Source organism: Lampetra fluviatilis, chromosome 22 (assembly GCF_964198595.1).
Source record: "Lampetra fluviatilis chromosome 22, kcLamFluv1.1, whole genome shotgun sequence".
Lineage (NCBI taxonomy): Eukaryota > Metazoa > Chordata > Hyperoartia > Petromyzontiformes > Petromyzontidae > Lampetra > Lampetra fluviatilis.
Window position 1 is genome coordinate 6,776,200 of NC_136296.1, and position 23,029 is coordinate 6,799,228.

The window sequence follows — 23,029 nt, forward strand, 5'->3', positions numbered from 1 at the left end:
ATAATAGTATTTTTTAAATATATATGGACATGAAGCACACGTTGTTTGCTTATCTATTGTGTTAGTTATGTATTATCCACAATGACGGGAACAGTTAGTTAGTGTTGTGTCATGTGAAGATGCCATTACAGGTAAAAATAAACGAATCCCTATCAGGTCCTCATTTCCCATTGATTCTAATTAGTAAAAAAAAAATGAATAGAATGGATAATATTTATATTAAATTTCCGAAAATTAATCCTACTCACATACAAGATAACGTTTTTGAGTCCTTTATATTTTCTCAAATACACGCATTTATTTCGCAGCGAATAAGGTTTGGGTAGAAGTCATGCTATTCGTGACGAAATCCATCCAAACAATGTGTGTTGATGATTCCGGCGACCTGAGTTTGATTCCAGGTCATGGTTAACATCGGTGCCAAGTGATATCGGAACAGGTTCTAAACCCTACTTCGCCAACCATATAATTGTTTCAACTCACGAAACACGCATCTACAAATTCAATATTTACGATGTATGTAATGCATATGCTACCTACCTTTAGAATAATGGACCAAATGAGAAGACATATGTTACACGTCGTGACAACCAGACGATACATAACATATTTTTTTAATTAAATCGTCATAATGTATCGAATCGCCAGGTGTTAATCATTACATGTCTTGCAAATACAGAGCGCCGCCATTACTGAGATCATGGGTCCAAATCTGAGTTTCAGCTGCCCATGTTTGAACGAACTGCTCAAGTTGAGTGAGTTAACAGTGCAGTCTTAGCCCGCTCACGAATAACTGCATAAACAATACTCTTAGGTTTTTTTTTTCCGGTAAAGTCACGTAGGTAAAAAATAAATAAAAATAAATAATACAAATAATAGAAATAATAATAATAAGTAATAGAAAAAATATAATAGAAATAAAATAATAAAATAATAGTGATAATATTATTTTTTCTACTATTATTATTATTTTTATTATTTACTTTTTACCTACGTGACTTTACCGAAAAAAACCTAAGAGTATGAATCCTTGCAGTCACGAAAGCTTCAACTCTAGAACGCATAAAAAATATATTTAAAAAAATGTTTTGCTCTCTCCCCCCCCTGCCACGCACCGCATACACAGCCCCTTCGAAGATGACACATCATCATCCCGCCTCACTGATATCCAAATCGATATGCCGCACTGACACCTCTCCCCCATCCACCTCCTCTCGGCGCACCACTCTTGGTTAAACTCGCACACCGCTAACTCGTGGAGCTGTAAGTCGCCTGGGCATGACTGCTCACCCCGTCTCCAACATTCTCAACAGTGCCTACTTAAGCCCAATGCGACGTTGGGGCATTTTAAGATTGATTGAAACGACTATCACCTTTTTTTTTATTTAAAGCTTTCGTGACTGCAGGGATTCATCTTCTTGGTTCTTTCGGTAAAGTCACGTAGAATGTAAATAATAAAATAATAAAAATTAAACATAATAAAATAATTCTCACGACGTTTCGGCCACAACGCAAGCAGCCGTCCTCAGGTGGAGAACAGGTCTGTCGAGAAGACAGAGTCTGAAAGACACACCCCAGGCTTGGAGCGACTATTTAAACTGGCATGGAGGGGGGAAGAACGCATTGACAAAATAATTTGCATATCACCTTGCTACAGATGCGAATCACGGTTGGCTACGTACGGCGTAACAGAAGTTCAACGTACACACGTACAACTGGTGTAAGAAGACCAGTGTTTTTTGGCAGGAATATGCATTCCCGAATTTTAACAAATGTCCTGTGTGGCTATTGTGGACTAGTTTTCGGCCACCCTGCTCTGTATTGGGGTTGTGCTTCTTGCTTCAGCCTTGTAACAACACTCAGCCCCAATGGCTCTTGATATGGGATTGCCACCTTATCCACAGACCAATCCCGGATGTGGTTATCAAACTAGAGTCCATCAAACTGTGCAGTGCACACTAAAGTTCAGAGCAGCAATGCTAGAACCAGATCTTGGTACAAATCAATTCCTGCCACCCCAACATAGATATATGCCAATTCCCAGACTGTCAGAGTTAACTCTTCTAAATTAAATCGGGTTCAACCCGTACAGGTGGCAACCACACTGAAGAGGCAGGCCAGTTTGTTTGTGTAATGTTGCGAATTTGCAAAAGCTTGGGCAGCACTGCGTGGAGGTTGTTTTCTTAGGAAATGAAAGCGAGGCAGTCTGATGAGGCGCCTAACAAAAACACGCGCTGCTATAAAACAGCATCGGCAACGGCCGACGATAAAGCAATACCATCGGAATGCATTCTGTGAACGTCCATTTCCGACATCATCATCATCACGTAAGTCCTGCAGATGGACAGCACCACACTGCAGTGTGTCGTAACATCCCATGGGAGTCTCTCTTGTGCTTGACCGTGTTTTAATATATTAAAAAAAAGTTGAACAACATTAAACAAGTTTTACGGCTGAGCGTTGACAACGCAGTGGTGAGCGCGCACCGTGCATTAAACACAGCCACCCAAATTTAATTTATGGTCACGGCCACCATCAGTGGCGAGTCACTCTCGTGACATTGGGGAGGTGCTTGACACAGTCGTGGATTGTCAAATGTCTGTCAATTTTACACTTGACACGTATAAAAAACAATTTATTGCACTACACGATAACAATGCAGATGAGCATTTATTTTTTTATCTAAGATGAAGCCTCTGCTATTATCTATAATTGCAGTGCTTTATCCTAAATAAAAAAATTAAATGACGAATATGGCATCGCAAATGACTTTGCAGATACATTCAGGTGAATTATATTCGCGTATGTATACATTCGCAGCACGAGAAAGGTCCGACTTATTTTGGGGAAAACATTGCTAAATAAAATATGAACACACTGTTTTTCTTCATGATGCAGATATGCTTCGTGCAGTCATATTTAATCTGTAGTAAGATGTCTTGAATATAAATATAGCATACATTTAAGCGTATGTAATGTATAATTTATCGGCACTTTGTGATTGTTAGTAAATATTTAGTGACAAAAATCTAACTTGATTTGCATTAACAGGAATTCATCTAGATCTCAGTTTATATTTTAAAAAACGTAAGTAATTTCCCTGTGCTGAGTTGAAACACATCCAGTGTAATTATAATGAGCTGGTTAGAAGTAAGATTAAAATAGCGCAGATGCACATTGTGAGACGCATGAGGGCCTTTAATATGACAGTCAAAACGCCAGAGTGATTGTTCTGCCCTAACGAGCATTGACGCATTGCTCATCTCCTGTTTGCAGCCCCTAAGCCAATGGAGGAAATTCAACATTCTCATTGCAGGTGTGAGCATCCACAGTACAAACCACTGTTGACCTCCAAATACAATCCTTACCCACTTTATCGACCCCGGAGGAATGATGGGCTGAGTCTACCCCCGACCAAGACAACCAAGATTAGAACTGGCAACCTTGCGATTGTGTTTGTATATATATACCACATAGTATACAAAAACAAACATTTACATTGTTAAATTAAGCTAATATCTTCAAATACAAACGTGAGGTTATTTTTTTTTACTGATTGTTGGTGCATGTTAGCCAGGTGCTATTGTGGTTATAACGTGTATCGTGTATCTTATGGTCAGATTTGGGCAAGTTCAATACCCGGATGAGGACCATATCCACTCTTAATCCCTCCAGGGTGGATGAAATTGATACTCGTGGGAAGGCAACACTGGTCGCTCCGACGGACTAACGGACACATGCCATGAGAATGTGGAATTCCAACCACTGGCTCAAGGCAGTAAATTGATATGAGCACTATTACAGCTCTCCGGTGTGTTTTGATGGGTTGTTTGGCATCATGTCCGACGTTCCACTCCACGTGTTGGGAGCTTCTTCGTGCATTCAATTCCACAAATAACCTCCGAGCATGTGGAAGCAAACGGCAGACGCCATGCCCCAGGAAAACACGCTGTACAGGAAAGCACTGTGATTGTGGGATTTTTTTTTCAGCCAGCATCAAAGTGTGAAAACTCTGAATATGTTTGACCCTTTCTGACACTGAAACACGTGTTAAGATGTTATAACATCAAATAGAGAGACAGCCCTCTTCATCGCCGGGTGTAGCCCAATCAGTTTCAAAGACAATGCATTTACTATCAGAGTGTGTTTGTTTGCATGTTCGCCACACGTACGTGTGGCTAATGCGGACGTTATTCCTTTCAAAATGTTTCCATTTGGTGTTTGAACATCTTACCACCTCCTGTTTTATTGCCATAAAGGGTAAAATTTTTTCTTATTTATCATACTTTGATTGTAATTACGCTCGTAGATTGACACGTAGGCTTTCGCGACCAATATTATCCACAATATATGTTTTTTTTTGGGTTAGATCGCGTAAATATATAAATGTGTCGTTAAAACCCACCACCACCCGACAAATCCAAATAGTAAGGGTTGTCACGTAAACAGAACGTGGCCAATTCGTCACTAGTACAGCACGCCGGTGTGTTGGAGAGCCAAGCCACAACATTTACAATCTGAGTACGACTTCTAGATTTGAAGCTTTCGTGACTGCCAGGATTCATACTCTTAGTTCTTTCGGTAAAGTCACGTAGGTAAAAAATGAAATTAAAATGAATAAAAAAATATTTTATTTTTTATTAATTTTAATTTCATACGTGACTTTACCGAAAGAACTAAGAGTCTGAGTACGACGTTTCACCGGTAATTACAACTAGCTTCATCAGGCGACAGCCAGATTTGTGGAGAAGTCCACCTGTTGCGTTCCTTATATAGAGGCGTACATGTGAAGGCACCGGCGTTCGCTGGGTCTCGTCTCACTGTTCGTGTTCCACCGTCGTCAAAAAAGAAAAAGAGAAAATTGAGCGGAGAGCTTCCTGACAGCTTGCGCACAGCGGCGCTCCTCGTCAGGGGAATACCACGTGTTCACACGATCTGTCACTCACGCACGCTCGCTCGCTCTGCAGATTGCACGAAGATGTCGTAACGATAATAGATTGAAATGATGGAGGCACTGTCAAGAGCACGTGACGTAGCAAAAACATGAAAATAAAAACACGAACATAATTTGATTGAAATTAACTTAAAGCAATATATAAAAAACGTGCGGTTCATTGGAGTTGTAGACACTGTGTGCAATTTCTACCGCCGATACATTCACACATTTAATTTGGCTGTTTTGACGGACTGGGGGTTGTCGTATAAAATGAGATAATCCCATCAGGTATGGGTGTGAGCACTGGCACTAATCCACCATATTCCATCAAGGTAAACCATTGCTTTGGATGAGAATGAAATTCAATCATATTATATGTTGTAAAAAAATTCGAATTATAGTTTCACATTTGTGATGCAGCAAGGTAGCTGGGAACCGGTGTCAACCGTTACCCAAGCTCTTGGGGGCCTGACACTGGGATGTTTGATCAAAATTATCGACGAGTGATTATACCATGTAGGAGGAAAGCAGAGCGTCCAGAGAATACCCACGCGTGCGAGGTGGGGGATGGGGCAACGTTCAATTCCCATACAGATGGAAACATATGGGGCGCCGCGGTGGCGAGATGTTAACTCCCTCGCCTGGTATACACGCACATATGAACACAATCACAACAGTGGGAGTCACTCACGCGATAGTGATGGGCTACACGGTCCACTCCAGCTCAATGTACGGCTTGCCCTGGTACAGAAGATGTTAACTACTTCGTCTGGTATACACGCAGTGGGTTTGATCCCGACCCTGACGCCTACGGTATATTTGGAGTTTGCGTGTTCTCCCCGTGGTTGCGTGGATTTGTGTCTGGATCCTCAGCTTTTTTCCCCTCGACATTAAGACACATGCGTTCAGAGTATTTTACTGCTAGACATTTCCACGTAATAAGCCGCTTCGTTGAGCTATTCTTTATGGCCAGGTCGCTTCTGGAAATCGCTAAATTTCTCAATGGCCCATGCCTGGTAAAATAAAATAAAAATTAGTTTAGTTTTAATTTAATCCACTTGTGCTGGATTAGAGGCTTGTGCCACCACCCCGGCTGTGGACCTGATGTTTTGTCATTAAGCATGGTTTGTTTTGTAAAAAAAACACATGATCACACATATACCGAGTATGGATCAGAATATGAACTGTGCAAGATTGGGTGCTGTTTTGTTCAGCTGATTGATCGTGTTTTTGTGTAAAATTAAAGTTAATTACAATCTTGAGGAATCTCTTTTATTTCAGCAGTAAGGCCTGCATTTATTTTCTTGTCGTTAGTGTATATTAGTATTGGCATTAATGTTTATATTTTTCATTTTAAGAGGCCATTTTAATAATTGTATAATATGAAACATAAATAAATATTACACAATAATTGAATTCTAATCCTAACCAGCCATTGGGTGAGATTCTTCTCGCATGGATGCAATTCATGGAACGGCGTTCTGGACTGTTCTGACTGAAACTAAGAACATAGCAGCGGTCCCCAACCTTTTTGGTCACCAGGGACGGGTTTCGTGAAAGACAATTTTTTCACGGACCGGGGGGGGGGGTGTTCATCATTGGGTCTTTCCCCCTTTTCAAAGAAGCTCTCCAGCGACGTTTGTTTTTCTACTCATTGTGGCTACTAGCGGTTAGAGCTTGTGGGCTCACCAACACTGTGACTGAGACGAGTGCGCAGTGCGGGAAAGAGGCGCGGATAGAAGTGGTGAATAATAAAACAATGGGGGCGGGTTTCACGCGCGGACTCACCGCTCTCACCTCCTGCTGCTGCGCGGCCCGGTTCCTAACAGGCCACGTGACCGGTACCGGTCCGTGGACCGGTAGGATTGGGGACTCCTGGTGTAAAGTATACACCACTACATCTGGATGTGTTATTTTAGTTATCATTACATGGAGCGTGTATGTTGAACTTCGTTTGCACCGTACCTAGCCAACCGTGCGAATCGGAGGTGTGGGGGGAAGGGCAACAGACTAAAAACAAAAATTAGTTCTCAAGAAAATTAGTTTTCAATCTAGGCAGCAAACGTGCAGGTGATGGTTTGTAGAGTTAAGGCATATCCTCAAACAACACCCAAACACCCAAATAATGTAAAATTATCAGAATTAACTGACACTTGCAAGGAAATGCGTGACGTGTTATAGCTGTGTTTGAAGCATAGTATGACATTTCATCATTACTTGGAAAGGAATTGTTTATCATCTTACATCCCATCTCCATGTGTGACTTTATGTACCGTTGAACAAACCGCAACCAACGTTGGCCCAACATTCGTCGACTGTTACTACACTTTTTTTTTTAAAGCTATAAGATAAAACTGCATTTCTTGTCCAGTGCAGCAGTAATAGTAATTTTAAGACTTGACTTAAAGCTTGCGTGACTGCAGTAAATGATATTGTTTGGGTTTTTCGATAAAATCACGTAGATAGGTTCAAAGAAAATGACAAAAACTACGACGTTTCGTTCGCAACACAAGCGGTCATCATTCAGGAAAAGGGGGTTAACTTCTAAAGGCAACCTGTTTATAAAGGTTTGAAATGGGCGTAGCCCAAGTGTCAGCAGCTGATGTTAATGTGAGTGGTGGGCAGGGACGGCCCTGCAGAGGTCGCAACCGGGTACCCGATACCCGTACCCTACCCGATACCCGGCTACCCGTACCCGGCCAGGTACGGGTACCCGTTTGCAACCCTGGTGCGGCCGGGTACGGGTAGACCGTGAGTCAATGGTGAGTAACCGTTTGTCACTCATTTCCCAACGCCTTGTCTCTTCTCACAATTCAAGTTCCCAGAATCAACCCACCCGCGCCTGCAACATGGCTTCATCCCAGAGGTCGCAATCAGGTACCCGATACCCGTACCGGGTACGGGTAGGGTACGGCCAGGTACGGGTACCCGTTTGCGACCCTGGTGCGGCCGGGTACGGGTACGGGTAAGGAATCAAAACCCGTTTGCGACCTCTGGGCCCTGGTGGTGGGTTTCCACCAATGAAAGGGCTGCGAGCTAAAGGTTTAACACGGGCGTAGCTCAGGTGTAGCAGCATGGGCGGGGCAGTTGATGTTAATGTAATTGATGGTACTCGTCGAGAACTACTATGGCGCTGGTGGTGGGTTTCCAGCAATTAAAGGGCTGCCAGGTAATCATTGCACCTCGCTTGACACACTCACACTGTTGACGGTGGAGGTTGCTGCTCAAGGTGATGGTATTCATATAGGGCCACAACGGCACTGGTGGTGAGCTTCCACTAATAATACCGAAAGACCCAAAGAAAATAGTCGTCTTAAGCCCACGTGGCTGACTAAAGAGAAATGAAGACAGTAGCAGAAGATAAACAAGTAGCTCTCGGAGATAATATGAGGGAGGATAGCAAGGATTTGATTGCAATTCGTGTTCAGTCAGACAATGAAAACATTCTTTAAATACCCGTTGACACAGGAAACTTTCACCCACTCTCAAGATTAATTCAGAAGCGTTCTGAATCGGACAGTATTCATATTCTTGGTTCTTTCGGTAAAGTCACGTAGAAGGAAAATAATAAAAATTAAACATAATATCATAAAATTATCACGACGTTTCAGCCACAACGCAAGCAGCCGTCCTCAGGTGAAGAAACAGGACGGCTGCTTGCGTTGTGGCCCAAACGTCGTGAGAATTTTATGTTTTATTTCTATTATTTTATTATTTCCCTTCTATGTGACTTTACCGAAAGAACCAATAATATGAATCCCTGCAGTCACGAAAGCTTTAAATCAAAATCGGACAGTATTCGTTTCACTTAAGGAGTAGTACCAGCAACAAATTGCCTAAAGGCAACATGCAAATGCGGGCATAAACATGCCTGCCTAACCCTGATCAGTGCTTCTGCTTATGAACAGACCAATTCAGACCTTATTGGTCACCCATTGCCCTTATAAATCTCAACGTTCATCCTACAAAGTCCCATCATACGGGAGAAACACAAACAAATAGTCAAAAATTCAGATATTTTTTTGCCCGTATTAAAACGTTTGTACGTCGTATGGACCTGGAAACGCAATTTCCCTGTATTAGAAAACGGGTAAACTGTATGGGTTGACAGGTATTTAAAACACTCAGATGCTATTGCACAGACTAGTTCACACACCCACTTTCTGTACTGCATGGCCACTTAAAAGCTCATTAGAATAGGGTGTCTCACAAATCTGCGTGAATCACCATCCCTTTCCCCCAAACGGCACTACACAGGTGCTTACGATGCCACTACTCTTGTGGATTCAGTGTTGGTGCAAGTTTACGTGCCAAAATTAGCGCACGCTTAGAATGCTTGTGGTTCAGCGTGAATTACTCACGCCGAGAGACTCTGAAGAACATACTATAATATTTGTTTGTGTCACTGCTAACTTAGTAGATAAGTATTCATACATTCTGTTGCCCAATGCTCACGGCCACGGGATGTCTATCGTACACGTGAACACAGCTCAGTTCTCCTCTGCAGGAGTCGAACTCATCTGATGGGTGCTCTTCTTTTGCTGCCAGTCCATGGCCAGTTTCGCCCATCAACCACCACCCCGTATAGCGACGTGCCCTGCCCAAAACCCACGTAACTCTTCTCGAACAAGGCATTGCAATCCCTCCGATTGTTGGGTTTGTTCCCCGTGTCCTCCTTCTCGTCGTGTTTCTCAGTGCACTTCCGAGCAACGCATCCTCGCCATGCTGCTGTGTGACCACAGCGTTGTGTGTTAAAGCGAAGCAGAGGAATGGTTTTAGCTTTGGAATAGAATGCTCTGTGCGGGCGTGAGGATGGGCGCGTGGACCGAAGTGAGGTTAGCTGGACGCAGCGTCATTGACGGTGTCAAGCCATGGGAATTAAATCGCAACACAGCACAAAGTTATTCAGGGTGTGAGTATTAATCTCGTCAGTCACGCAAGTGTCACCGACGGCAATGATGTTTTGGTGGCCCCTCCCTAATGCACATGCACAACAGCGTGACGCACGCGCTCAGCCCGCATACCACAAACAGACATAAATGCACACCCATGTGCGCTGTGCCCGCTGACACGTTCCAGAGGCTGCAGGCACACAGAGTCATCCATCGACGCAGCGGCACCGCTTCAAAGTAATTGCTCAGCACTGCCAATAATTGTTACTACCGAGACGCGCTCGGTGTAGAGCTCGCATACGACGCATTCGGTGGGGTGGTCAATCAATGTGCAGACGTGTGAGTGTCACCGCAGAGCTCCGAGCGCAATGAGAATGCCCGCAGTCAGCTGAGCGCCGGGCAGCCTCTCTGCGTGTTAAGAGAAGGGGGGGGGGGGGGCAGCTTGCGCTGTGTGGTTCGCTTCAAGTCTCGAGTGCACGCGGCCGTCAAAGGCTGAAGACGGTGGGTCGCGATGGCTCTCGTGGTCCATCTAAAGCGGGTGGAGAAGCTTCGGGGCAAAGCGGACCGGATTGCCCGGGTGACGTTTCGAGGTACGTACCTTGGCCCCACACTCACATGCATTCACGACACATATGCACATTGCGCTGTTACACATGATCACCAATAGGTATGCATCTGTAGATATATATACAAAAAAGTTAACATGTGGACAATGTCAGTGATATGTTATCAAGTGTATTTATTTTTGTAAACTTTCTTTTAACAGTGTCTTATTTTGCATGTAGGCTTTAACACAAATATCGCTTATGATTCACAATTTGGGTCAGATAAATGTGTTTTTATTATTTTATACGTCTGCTAATATAGCACCTCTTATTCCATAAAAATTGTCGCCTTCCTTTTATCCATGCACATCTGCGTTATTCATGCACCTCTATTATTTATAAAAGATGCCCGTATCGATGCAAATTGTGCTCTATACACAAATATGTTATTGATTCATATCGGCATTCTGTCTTCTTCCCATTATCTCAGCAGAGGAGGAATATCTGGAAAAATTAACCCGTAAAAACAAAGTTTTTCACTATAAATCCTTTATATCCGTGTTCAATGGGACACAACCCAGCCCACATTGGTCTTTGAAACGGGCGGCTAGAGTCCTCTCGTCCTCTGGCTTGAGATGGCTGCCACGAGGAAGTGAGCCCAAGAGTATGACCATATGGTGCTGGCAAATAATTTGGATTATCTAAGACTTCGAAAGTGAAGGGAAACTAATCCTCTGTTTTGATACTTACACATATAACAATGATAATAAGTGGCCGAGAAGTGATGGCAAATGCGTGCTAATATCCGTGTTTATCCATTCTTCACCAGTCAAAAGAAGGGGCAAAATGTGTGGATAAAGTCAGATCTAAGTTTCCACCCAAAGCCACTAATATCATAACCAAACAATGTCATAGCCACCCAATATCAAATCAGAAAGAGGACTTCTACGCTAATTTACACGAAATTGAAATTTTCTGCGACTTTGTTTCCTTTCATTATTTTTCTCACGTATTATTCTTCCAACAATGAATGTGTACATGTCCTTCTTCATGAGTATGTTCATTGAGACGTGCAGTCTAAATGAGTTCCCGCAAAGTCCTTGCTATATTGATTGCATCTGTAGCCATCCTGCGCCGTACACAGCTGATAGATAACTCTCATCACAAACCCACAATTGTCAATGCCATCAGAGACAATATTTGGACGACGGGCTTCCTTTATGATCGGCGTTCTTGTGAATATCTGACCCCCGCTTCCTGTCCAATCAAAGATTTCGACGTCCAACTGAGTGAGCCTCAGCATTGACCCGGCACAGTCAGTTATTTATGTTCTTTATATCGTATTTGCTTACGACACGCGTGTCATCTTATCGTATTTTATATTTATAGAGCTCCCTTAGCTCAAGGCGCTTCGCATAGTTTTAATGCGGTAACGTAACTAAAGTTGATTTAAAGCTTTCGTGACTGCAGGGATTCATCTTCTTGGTTTTTTCGGTAAAGTCACGTAGAAGGGAAGTAATAAAATAATAAAAATTTAACATAATAAAATAATTCTCACGACGTTTCAGCTACAACGCAAGCAGCCGTCGTGAGCATTATTTTATTATGTTTTATTTTTATTATTTTATTACTTCCCTTCTACGTGACTTTACCGAAAAAACCAAGAAGGTAACTAAAGTGATTTAGATGGCGGGCGGGGGGGCGTGCAAGGAACGAGGAATGAGTGACCGAAAGAGAGGGGGCGTGCGACCACGAAAGAGACTACAGGGGAAGTATTTGAGAGGCGAGGGGAGGGATGAGAAAGATGATGGGCAATGGAGAAAAGGTGAGGATTGAAGAGAGGAACGAAGGGAGGTTCAGGAGGGGGCCTATGTTGAGACACGTGTGGAGTGTCAGCTAATTACCTCGTTATGACGATATTACATTGTGTATTTTATAGCCGGAGTCGTTATTTTATCATCACCTTGTCTTTACTTTGTGATGTTTGAAAACATTACAGCGGTCTCAATTTGAGGAGTGGTAGGGTAATTGTACTTTCTCATAGATAATATTGCTGCTATTGCTTTTTGAACGAAATAATGTATTTTTTGCACGTGGTATAATCCAGAGGTGGGACAAAGTTATTGTTATGCAAGTCCAAGTCGAGTCGCAAGTCATCAAATTCATGACTCGAGTCTGACTCGAGTCCAAGTCACATGACTCGAGTCCACATCTCAGAGGTGGGACAAAGTCATTGTTATGCAAGTCCAAGTCGAGTCGCAAGTCATCAAATTCATGACTCGAGTCTGACTCGAGTCCAAGTCACATGACTCGAGTCCACACCTCTGGTATAATCACTATCTGGAACTTAGCCTGCCTGTTTTACCAGTGGCAAAATATAGTAGTAGGTTTTTACCCTTTTAAACTGGTACAAAACTGACACCTTTATTCAAGGCATCATGTTTGCATGATGCCCCGAGCTTTCAATACTCTGATATTGCACTGTGTTTGAGTTGTACGCCTTCTAGTGTCATCTGGTCCAACACCAATGGGGACTAGGCTCTAAAGAAAGCCGTCTCGGGTGTGGACCAATCAACTTCAAGGACAGTGCATATTATTATCATTATCAGAGTTGCTTCTGTTTGTTTGCTTTTTTGACTACTTGTGTTGTGGTTATTGCAAACATGATGCCTTGAATAAAGGTGTCAGTTTTGTACCAGTTTAAAAGGGTAAAAACCTACTACTATATTAGCCTGCCTGGTTTTGAGTAAGAAGCACCTCTTATTTGACATGCTATTTCAGAAAGAACTATGCCGCGTAGAAGCAATGCAAAGGGTAGGAGTTTGGAATGTGTCTTGTAAGACGCCATTCTTCTGACAAATTACTTTGAGCCTTTGGGGTTAGTTGCGATTATTTATTAAACTACTTATTTATAGTTGGGCAGTGCTTTAACCTTATGTAAAGTCCGGCGATGGCGCAATGGTTTGCCCATGGCGCTATGAAGCAGGTGACCAGTCTGATTCATCAGTGGGGAGTGCAACCCTCATTTTCCCACACGCTGACCAGAGCGGTGAAATATGGCCATACAACTCCCAACAGCCCACAAGGCATGGGGAGACCTTCATCCAGCAGTGGATTGACAAAAGGGCCGTACGTTATTGTTATGAAGGTGTTTATCTATATGCAAGTAAAAATGTAAACTCAAAATTCCAATACATTTTAGGACTATAGTATTCCATCAATCCGACCAAAATCAACCCGATCTCGTCAGATTTCACAAGTCCAGTAGGAATTGAGTCTGGGTGGTGTTCGCAGGAAGACAATCACACAACCATGCAGGCCAGGTTGTCTTAGGCTGATGCGGTGCACAGCAGGCAGAGGCAGCGGCAGAAACAAATTCATCGTTGTGCTGTACTTTCTATGCGCCCACGTCCGCCTTCGCTGAGCAGCACTGAGCAGCGTGGCGAAGTATCAACACGCAAGACGTCGTTCGCTACACGGCGCGGGGAGGCCTCCATACAGCAGTGGGTTTACATTGGGCTGTTACCATTATTGGTGCAGTGGCGTGGTGTTGTGATTTAGTGGAGTGTAGTTGAGGTTGTAGTGTATTGGTGTGGTATAGTGTTTCGTGCTGCAGTGACATAGTGTAGTAGTCATGGTAGTGTAGATTGGTAGTGTAATTGTGTACCGTAATGGTGTAGTGTATTCATGCAGTGGCGTGGAGTAGTGTGTTTGGTGGAGTGCAGTTGTAGTTGAGGTAGTAGTGCATTGGTGTGGTATAGTGTTTAGTGCTGCAGTGACATAGTGTAGTAGTCATGGTAGTGTAGAGTGGTAGGGTCATCCTGTACCATACTGGTGTAGTGTATTCATGCAAGTGGTGTGCTCTATTAGTGTGGTGGGGGGTTGTAGTGTAGTAGTTCACATTCTTAAACAATTGTAATCGGTGTGTAGGTGTGGTTTAAAGGTCGGAGTGCTGTGCTGGATTTGCAGAGATCCTCGGCATGAATCAAGGCAAGCCACCTGTGTTTAAACTGGGTTCTCAGGTGTATTCTAGATTCGAAGCTTTCGTGACTGCAAGGATTCATACTCTTAGGTCGTTTCGATAAAGTCACGTAGGTAAGAAAATAATTAAATAAATAAATAATAGATTGATATATAGTGTAACTTGTTGACAGACTCAGCCTGGTCACAAGTGATTTAAACATAAATATGTTGAATTTGGTTTTGCACTTAAATTTGTCTTCGGTTTAATATTTGAGAGCTTAGATGTCTGATTATCACGTGAGAAATTATTCTTATTTGCAGTGGGTGGGAAAGTGCTTCCGTTTACTGTGTGGACCAGAGGTCAATTGAACGAATCTCCGAGGACATTCTGTACACATCACCATCCGTGGGCTATTCAAAAGCACGATTGGTTGCCCTACTGTGAGAGATCACAACAGATTATCGGTTTGATAGCAATAGCAAACGGTTGGGAGAGGGGGGGATGTAATATATATACAAAGAAAACTATGAACATTATATTCTTCTTGGCTCTTTCGGTAAAGTCACGTAGAATAGAAATAATTAAATAATAACAATTTAACATAATAAAATAATTCTCACGACTGAAATTCAGACTCTGTCTTCTCGACAGACCTGTTCTTCACCTGAGGACGGCTGCTTGCGTTGTGGCCGAAACGTCGTGAGAATAATTTTATTATGTTTTATTTTTATTATTTTATTATTTCCCTTCTACGTGACTTTACCAAAAGAACCCAGAAGATGAATCCCTGCAGTCACGAAAGCTTTAAATCGAAACATTATATTCCTTGTATTAATAGTAAGAGGTAGAGTATATATGTCTTCATTAACTATCATCTATCACTTCCGGATGAATAGCACCCCACGCCGTCGCGTATTGGCTGGAAGAGATGATGGCCAGTGGTCAAGACTAGTGACAGAGCGGCAGCCGCAGGAGGGACACACTGAAACGATGATTGAGGTGGCACTCATTGCCCACAAAGTGCCTGCCACAAATGAACAACAATACCTCGCTGACCTCGTCAAGGAAAACCATCGTGCGAACCCCGGTCATCCTCGCTGCAGCGGCTTCTGGCTTCGCCATCGAACAAAGACGCTCACCGCATCGAGCGCTTTCAGATGCGCTTCTGCGGCCGTCTGGAACGCTCTTCTGATATTAGGAAGCCACTGGAGCTGTGCGATTCAAAGTAATCTCTATAGAAAACGAATTTCTTTAAAAACTGCTTTTTGTGTTTAGATTGTTGTCCTTCCCCCACACCTCCGATTAGCATGTTTGGCTACATACCGTGAGAAAGAGGTTCAACATGCATACATACATACAAATCGGTTCGTATGCAGGAGCTAAATATACGTGTGCATCGCGAGTGTTTTAATGTATGTTTAACTTATTTCCCACTGTACGTAGCAAACCGTGCTAATTGGAGGTGCGAAGGGAAGACAAAAACACATCTTCAAATTAATCCTGGGGCATGATATTCTAATGTATTTATTTCCGAAACCTCAACTACTTTAAGTGCTTTTAACATAATTTTACACGGATAGTAATTAGGATATTTATGCCATTTGTATTTTATCTCCACAATTCACATGACAAGACAAGGAATGTCGTTTTTCCTGCTGAATAAATACACAACAAGACATGCCCCCCCCCCAGGCTTGCTTTCAGCCCTGATATCGTTTTACTTCAGCAGGTGGCATGGACCCATCCACCAGACTAATTCTAAAGGATCCGGAAAGATCGGTATTGATTAGAAAGCAGGGATTAAAAACGTTTCCCACAACATAGACTGCAGTATTTTATCGTGCATTTTGGATTCCGTTACCTTTGAAAGGCGTCATATATGATTGGCCAACCAAGAACGTGACCCCATCTTGTTTAGGTTAAATCATAATCCATAATCTGTCAATAATATATCTGATCATCTATTAAAACTATCAGTATATCCCAATATATTGTTTTCACCTCTAAGCAGCACTGATTTACGTACATTTATGAAAGAGGTCAGTGGTAGACAGTGCTTAATTTCAGCCAGAATAGTTCATGATGCTGGTCTGGGTTTTATTTTGACACACCACATCTTTCCTATGAACAGATTATAGGGATATAGGGTGCAATAATAGAGGATTATTATGGATTGTACTCTAGTGGCAGGGCCTTAAGTCAATAACCATACTGCAAGCCAGAGAAGTGGTGTCTGGAAAAGAATCGAGTTGTAAAATAATCCGTGGATATTGGTGGTTATCTGAATCAGTTCCACCCTTGGGGTTGTATATTATAACACTGAGTGCTAATTTAGTTTAATAATGTGCAGCATTCAGCACATGTAGAAAGCAATCGTGAATCTCTTGCAGATATATATTTGAAAGCACTTCCAAGTGGCTTTGTAATAAAAGTCTGAATGTACAAAACGAAGAATGGCCACTCCGAGTTTCAGTCAAAAAACCTTCGATGAATTGTGATTAAGATTGTCTAAACTTGCGTGCGTAAGACACACATCTCATTATGAAATGTATAACAATTATGTGGCATTGTTAATGAAATTCATGAAGTGGAACAGTTTTATTTTTACAGGTGCCTATTACTATCGTGAACTTATAATAATAGCTTTTTTACCCTTTTTTCTGGCAACAAAACTGACACCTTTTAACAAGGAATCATGTTTGCATTAACCACAATACCTGCAGTCAGAATGCAAACAAAAAACAACTCTGATAATATATGCATTAAATTTAGATTTAAAGCTTTCGTGACTGCAGGGATTCATATTCTTGGTTCTTTCGGTAAAGTCACGTAGAAGGGAGATAATGAAATAATACAAATATAAAACAAAAAAAATTCTCACGACGTTTCGACTGCAACACAAGCAATCATCATCAGGTGTGAAATCCACAGCAAGAAAATTTGAAAAAAGTGAATATTTTCTTGCTGTGGATTTTCACACCTGATGATGATTGCTTGTGTTGCAGTCGAAACGTCGTGATAATTTTAATTGTTTTATATTTATATTATTTTGTTATCTCCCTTCTACGTGACTTTACCGACAGAACCAACAATATAATATATCCATTGTCCTTGAAATTGACTGGTCCACACCCGAGACAGCTTTTCTTAGAGCCCAGTCTCACATGGTGTTGGACCAGATGACGCCAAAAGGCGCACTCGTGCGTCATCTCGTCCATAGCCCTACAGTACAGGGTGGTCTCGGTGTCTTGTGACCCCAAAGTAATGACCCCTATAATGTTTTTTCCCTTTGTTTATTCATTCTGTTTTCACACCCCCATTGGTATCAAAACATATTAAGTTTTAGATAATTACATTTTGGTTGATGGGGGGGGGCGGGTCACAAGACATCTGGACCAATCTGTACATCACACAGGGTAACAGTGGCAGCACTGAAGCGATGATTAAGGTGGCACTCATTACGCACGAAGTGCTTGCTACAGATGAACAACAATTACCTCGTCGATCTCGTCCAGGAGCGTAAACCCATCGCGCGTACGCCGGTCATAATAGCAGCGGCTTTTGGCTGGCCATCGTACAAAGACGGTCACTGCATCGCGCATTTTCAGGTTCCCTGCGTAAATGGCAGTAAATGCCTTCCTACCTGTTAAATGTTTTGTTGTTGTTACTGAATTGGTGAAAAAGAATATGAGGCAGGGAATCCTAAAATGTATCAAGATCTGGCCCATGGGCTATGAAGTGAAATGAAGTCAGCGTGTGTGCGTGCAACGTGCATGTGTTTGTGTCATGTAATCACGCTGCTCTGCTCTTCTTTCAGGTCTGACTTTTGACACGAACGTGTTTGAAAACTGCGAAGATGAAGCCCGCTTCGACAAGGTTTGTGTTGAAATGTTACTCTATCTTGGTGTGTGTTAGTGACCACCCTTCCCACCAAATATAAAAAAAAACGATTAAACTATATTTTTTATTTTACCACTGGGCTATAAAGCTCTCTTTTTCAGAAGCGACCTGGTCAAAAATGATTGCCCAACGAAGTGGCCTATTACGTGAAAATGTATAGCAGCCAATTACTATAAATGCATGTTGATTCAAAATGTGGAGGGGAAAAACCGGAGGACCTGGAGACAAATCCACACGAACACGGGGAGAACATGCAAACTCCAAATATACAGGCGAGGTAGTAAACAAATATCCTAAAGGCCTGCATGTCCTCTAACTGATACTGATTTATTTAAACTCTCACTCTTTGTATGTTGGACGAGGTACTGTTAGTTGGCTTCACCTGCTTTTCTCCGAGCATTAGTCTCAAAGCCCCTTTCCAAAAAAAATCGCAAACATTTAGCGATTTAAAATATGACGACACATTCATGTGCCGCAGTCATCACTTGTTGATGCAACATTATTTTTTAAAATATATATAAACCTAGCTTCCACAACAAAAACGTAAAAAATCGGCCCCCATATTTCGGAGGGCACTTAAAAACAATTTAGCTTTCAGAATTATGTTTAGGCATAAGTATAAATGTGACTATGCATTTGCCAAATGTAAGCTTCACTATCGCTTTAATCTCTGGAGGACTATAATTTATGCGCCAAATTTGAATATCCTGGTTTTTGGATTTAATATGCTGGTGTCCTAAACCAAACTTGAAATGTACACCAAATTCGATCTTTTTAGCACATTCTAGAGCATCATAGTGTGCAGGGTGGTACAGATGTCTTGTGACCCCCAATTAATTGACCCCTACCATTGTTTTCCTTTGCATATTAAATTTTGTTTGAAATAAACCTTACTTTAAAAATAAGACATCTGGACCACCCTGTACATCAATCAATTACGCACTATCGGCTATTACACAAACGTGCACACAGACACAAACGTGCCTGATAGAGTGTCGAATTCGAGAACGATTGTGGTTCATGCACATTTAATGAATCCAGCTCTGTTGTAGTCGTCACATCATGCAGTTTGTCTCCCTAACACGTAGGCTTTCGCGACCAGTATTACTATGATCTCGAAACCTGATGGGGTTCAACAATTATGATGACGTCGTTCTGCACTATTTAAGACCGGAAGCAGGTGGATGGCTTCACTATTCTGGCAAATCGCCCGAAGATGCTGGATGTAATTACCAGCGAAACGTCGTACTACTCAAATTCTAAATGTTGTGGATTCACTCTTCAAACACACCGGTGGGCTGAAGAAGTAACTAATTAGTTGTTTTGTCAACGTGTCGGGTGGTAGAGGGTTGCGATACATTATAAATAACGCGATCTAACCAAAAACTTTTATTACGTCTCCCCTCCGCTGATGTTTACCGCACTGTTCCAGGTATTCCTTTCAGGCTAGGTCAATCTGCAGGAGGTACAAGCCTTGTTCAAATAACATGCATTAAAGAACATTCGCATGCATAGTTGAGGCTGTTAGCATTGGATGAGAATTTAAGGCTTTTCAAACAGAATATACACGAGAAGTTAGAATTAGTTTGAGTTCATAACTTTCGTGTCAAATAGTATAAATAATGTCCATGGATCTCCACATTAATGCTGTATACATTTGTGTGTAAAAGCATAATTAAATGCCTATGTTTTCTGGAAATCGCAATTGTTGATAATTGTGCTTCTATTACCCACAATTAAAAAGAGTGAGATCAAAATATTGACACAATACAACACTGCACACGATGCCACTGGAGCTATGGACTTTTAAATCATCTCGATTGAAAACTAATTTCTTGAGAACTGCTTTTGGTTTAAATTTCGATTTAAACCTTCGTGACTGCAGGAATTCATCTTCTTGGTTTTTTCGGTAAAGTCACGTGACTTTACCGAAAAAACCAAGAAGATGAACTGCTTTCGGTGCTTAGTGTGTTGCCCTTCCCCCCGCACCTCGGATTCGCGCCGTTGCCTACGTACGGTGCGAAAGAAGCTCAACATACTGTGCATACTTGGAGCAGAGAGTTTCCCTTCAGCTTTCGTGTGCCTTCGCTGTCTCCCACAAAAATGTCTTGGCAACATACATTTGTGCACAGTCAATTGCTTGAAAAATAGTAACAAGGTGGCCCGTTCATAGAAAACTGATTACTATACTATGAAAGTAATTGCTGCATACCCTACAGAGCAGAATGTTAAACGATTGAATAAGCTCTATTGCTGATAGAAAAAATAACAATAAAATAAAATAAAATATTTCATTATTCTATCTACGTGACTTTACCGAAATAACCATATAATATGAATTCCTGCAGTCACGAAAGTTTTAAGTCAAAATTTAAGCTCTATTGCGCTTGGCGGGAGATGTGTCAAGGCTTGACATGTTGTTTTCGCTACAATTTCATCCCATTATTTTAGTTCAGCATGTATCCATGGAGCACCTTGTATGATACTACGAGTTATGGGACATGTACTTATGCAATGTACATTAGAAAACAAACTTACAGCTGCAGTTTCGTCACATATGAGACGTGTTTAAGGCACTCACGAAGTCTGTATGTGGGTTTCCATGAATCATACTTGAACTAGCATATGGGTTGTGATTTAATCGAATGGGTAATAATGCCGTGGGCACAGTCAGAGCCTGTTCCGAGTCCCTGGTGCCCCTCACATATGTATTTTATCGTTCAAAACCAGTTCTAGGCGTAGCAACTTTTCCTGCTGCTGACACGCGTAAACTATTATGTATGTCACGACGTGGCCACTCCCTTTGACATCTGATTTTATGATTTCTCAGCAACATCCAATGTGCTAAAAACACAAGCTGCAATCTTCACATGGACGATTTCGCTCGGAATGCACCAAATAACGCTGTTTACGAGTCAGCCGAATATCGACGGCTTGAGAAGTAGTCTCTGTCTCCCTCTGTCTCTCTTTGTCCCCCTGTCTTTGCCTTTATATCACTCTCTCAGTCTACCTCCCGTGTCTCTCCATCTGACGTTGTCTCCTTGTTTGTAGCTGTCTCCAGCTCCCTCTCCGTCACTGCCTCTGTCTCCCTCGCTGCATTTATGTCTCCATCCATCTCTCCCTCGCTCATCTTTGTTTGCTATCTCTCTGTAGCATTTCATCTGTGTCTGCCTCCGTGACCATCCCTGTCCATCTCTGTGCCTTTGTCTCATTCTCTCTCTGTATCCCTGTGTCTATCTTTGTATTTCCCACTGTGTTTCTCCTTATCTGCATTTTCTGTCGACTTATCTCTGGCCCGCTTTCTCTCTCTGTCTGTTGTCTTCGTAGCTGCTGTCCCTTGTCTAACTCTCTTGATGGCCAACCCCGCCGTGAGCCATATTCAGATTCACATTTATTATTTCGGCGAATTCACTTGAATATGTGATGTGTGTCCAGCCCTCGTTGTCGATCCACGTCTTGCACGAGGGCCTCCTGATACTCGCCACCTTCGTAAACCCACACTATCCAGTGTGGTGAAGTATGGTTGAATAACGCCCCACGACCCGCACAATTCAACTGACTACAAGTAATATTAATAATAATAAAATCAGCTGACAGGCTGAATTCAAAAGCAAACGTGAAATGTATGGTGCATCCCTAATTTGCCTAGAAAAGTATGAAATACATGTACTATAATTAAGATTTTTACACAACCAGCCTTCTCTGATGACGATCAAAAGCCCAATATTATTTCCTGTTTTTCCAAAATAGTTATTTTAGTTAACAGTTTATCCAAACGTAATTCACAAAAACTGATTGATAGAGAACGTAATGCTTCACCTGTTTCGATTCATTGCATGAGTATTATAAACACTATGGGCCGTCCATACGGTGTGAGATTGATGAATACCGGCTATTGTGGGCAGCACGTGACGTGGTCGTGGGGCAAGTGTTAGTGCTGGATTGTATTCCCTTGCGCCAGGTCTTAGGTTAAGTTAGCGGTCCAAAACCTGCTGGTTGGTGGTGCCTCTTGCATCAAACATTACAAGAGGTGTTTTTTTACCCTTCCCTCTGTGGTTATTAGACAAATGGCTTCCTTTGTTAAGGAGGTACGATATCTTCTTAGGTTTTTTCGGTAAAGTCACGTAGAAAGTAAAATAAAATAAAAACAAAAATCACGACGTTTCGGAGGCAACACAAGTCTCCGTCATCAGGTGGGACCGTCACAGCCAGATTAGCTGTATCAAGTGAGGCAATGATTCAAGATGTAATCCCTTAAAAGCGAGTTGAGGGGGGAGGGAGAGGGAGGGGGGAGCTCATCAGACTATGGTAGCCAATGAAAGGAACGTATCGGGAGGGAGGGGGGGCGAGGCCAAAAGGGTGGGCGATGGACGTGGAAGCGCTTGTGCGCAAGCGGCCAATTACTGCACACGCCAACACAATGGAGCGATTGTGCGCAAGCGGCCAGCCACTGCACCCGCCAACACAATGGGCAGAGAGGAGGAGGGGAGGTCTAATACACATGATAGACAAAAGAACGAAAATGATGATGGGTACAAACTTAGGGGGAGCTCATCAGACTATGGTAGCCAATGAATGGAACGTATCGGGAGGGAGGGGAGGGCGGGGGGGGCGAGGCCAAAAGGGTGGGTGACGGACGTGGAAGCGCTTGTGCGCAAGCGGCCAATTACTGCACACGCCAACACAATGGAGAGAGAGGGGGAGGGGGGGTCTGATACACATGATAGACAAAAGAACGAAAATGCCCATGTTTATACCAATGCTGGCTGAACAATGAAGAGAGTACTGTTAA